Here is a 2,929-nt window from a genome sequence, read left to right on the forward strand (position 1 = left end):
AGAATGTCAGACAAACAACAGGAAGCTCTTAACAATATTTTTAAAATCTCATGGAAAAGGATGGTTATATAAGGACGATCATCTTATAAAATGAGAAACAGTGGAAGAAAAAAAATAAATGTAAGGATCAAAACAAATTCAAAAAGAAAAAAAAAAGGTTGGTCAGAAATCCAGCTAAGTAAAATCATCTCAAAGGATGGTGCTAGGAAGAGCTGAGCTCAGAATTGAATAGAAAGAGGGGGAAGGGCTTAGGTGGCAAATCAGAGCTTGTGTAATACTTTCATTCACTTCCAGTTTCCCCCTGAAACAAAATCAATCTTTTTAATATCAGTATTGCATGTATAGTGTTTTGAACCCAATGGATCCTTAATGGATCTATTGAAATAGAATCAAATATTATTAATGAATGACTTGGTCTTGAGAAAGAGATGTTTGACTGGAAAAATAAATACACTGTTCATAGGGGGGAAGAGTGAAAGATAATGGATAAACTTTGAGGTACCACTTCACCCCTCTCAGATTAGTGATAATGATAAATGTTGGAAGGGATATGGGAAAACTGGGACATTAATACATTGTTGGTAGAGCTGTGAATTGATCCAAACATTTTGGAGAGCAATTTGGAACTATGCCCAAAAAGCTATCAAATTGTGCATACCCTTTGATTCAGCTGTGTTTCTACTGGGTCTGTATCCCAAAGAGATCATAAAAAGGGAATAAGGACCCTTATGTGCAAAAATATTTGTAGTGGCCCTTTGTATAGTGGCAAGGACCTGGAAACTAAGTGGATGCCTATCAATTGGGGAATGGCTGAATAAGTTATGATCTATGAATATTATGGAATATTATTCTATAAGAAATGATCAGCAGGAAGGTTTCAGAAACGCATGAGAGAGAGAGAGAGCCATCTGTATCCACAGAGAGAGAACTATGGGCACAGAATCTGGATCACAACATAGTATTTTTTACCTTTGTTGTTGTATGCTTGCTTGCTTTTTTCTTTCTCATTCCCCCCCCCCCCCCCTTTTTATCTATCTGTTTTTTCTTATATAGCAGGATAAAAATGGAAATAGATTCAAAAGTATTTCATATGTTTAACCTATATTGGATTAATTGCTGTCTAGGGGAGGGAGAAAAGTTTGGAACAAGGTTTTGCAAGGGTGAATGTTGAAAACTCTGAGTGTATTTTGAAAAAAAAAAAAGGCTAATATAAAAAAAAGAAAAGTAATGGATACAAAACTTGAGAATTGTATTGGTCTTTGCAGAATGTTAGAAGAACAAGGCTTCAGGATCTTAGGGGAATCTTTTATGAAAAATTTAAGAAACCATATGAACCAGAAAGAGTCCTGAATAAGAAAATAGAAAGGGGCATAGGACCATTAAGTAAATGGATATTCTCAGTGATGTATTCAAGTACTGAGCAGAGTAACTTACATTTATACATCATGCTATCTGCTAGCTAGAACTTTCTTCATAAGCTACCTAGGAGGTAGTTAGCACATGCATTATATTTTTATGAACTAGAAAATCATCAATGTTCACTTATGTGAAATATTCTTTCTCATTCCTTCTAGAACTCATGGCTTCATTCAAGACTCAGTCCAATTGCCACCCCATTTTTTTCTTTTCCTTTTCCCTTTCTTCCTCCTTCCCTTCTTCTCTCTCTCTCTCTCTCTCTCTCTCTCTCTCTCTCAAAGATCTGTGCTATATTCACTGTGCCACCCCTTTTTATTATTTTTTGAATAATATTTTATTTTTCCAATTACATGTAAAAACAATTTTAAACATCTTTCTTTCTTTCTTTCTTTCTTTCTTTCTTTCTTTCCTTTTCTTTCTTTCTTTCTTTCTTTCCTTTTCTTTCTCTCCCCCTTCCTTACTTCCTTCCTTTCCTTCCTTTTGTTTCCTTTTCTTTTCTCTTTCTTTCTTTCTTTCTTTCTTTCTTTCTTTCTTTCTTTCTTTCTTTCTTTCTTTCTTTCTTTCTTTCTTTCTTTCTTTCTTTCTTTCTTTCTTTTCTTTCTTTCTTTCTTTCTTTCTTTCTTTCTTTCTTCAGGAGATACTTACTGGTTTTCCCTATCTCCCACCCTGCAGCTGCTAGAGCCTTCCTCTCGAATGTTACTTTGTAGCTACTCTGTATGAATATTATATGTGTACCTATTTATATAAATGTTTTCTCCACTTGACTATACACTCCCTGAAGGTAGGGGACATTTTTGCTTTTTCTTTATAAACCCTGTGCTTTCCTAATTCAGTGACTGGCATGCAATAAATGTTTGTTGATTGGTTGAGGATGACATTTTTCTTTTTGTCCAGTCCCAAAGTAAATTCTCTCTTTGTAAATTCTTTCTTTTATCATCCTTTATATTTATTTCAAAGTCCCTGAATAAATTCTTTATTCTGTACCTTCTAAATTCCTTATAATCTGGTTTCTGTTTAATCTTTTAGAAATGTTTTCACTAATTGTAATGTGAAAATTCCATAATACTTATTATCTACTAAAAAGCTTTGAACAGCTCTTCTAGACTCTTGCTGTAGGATTTTTAGTCTTATTCTGTCTGTGTGGCAAAAGATCATGTACTGAATTATGAGGACAAGATGAGGCAAGAAATCCTCTCATTTTTTTTTCAGGAAGTCTTGAGTCTGGTTAGTTGGTTAGTGAAACTCTGGGTAAAGCATTCTTCTCCAATTGAAATAATATTCATGCTATCAGTTTTCAAAAACATGCTGGATGATTAAAGATTATAATAATCCATCTGGACTTTTTATATATGCATGCATATTATATTTGTATTTATAAGCATATATGTTATATTTGCATACAATATAGAAATTAAACATAATTTACCATAAACTTGATATATATGTACAAATATATAAATGTACATATATATCATGTTTCCCTGATAATAAGACACTGTCTTATTAATTTTTT

The sequence above is a fragment of the Antechinus flavipes genome, chromosome 3 (assembly GCF_016432865.1).
Source record: "Antechinus flavipes isolate AdamAnt ecotype Samford, QLD, Australia chromosome 3, AdamAnt_v2, whole genome shotgun sequence".
NCBI lineage: Eukaryota > Metazoa > Chordata > Mammalia > Dasyuromorphia > Dasyuridae > Antechinus > Antechinus flavipes.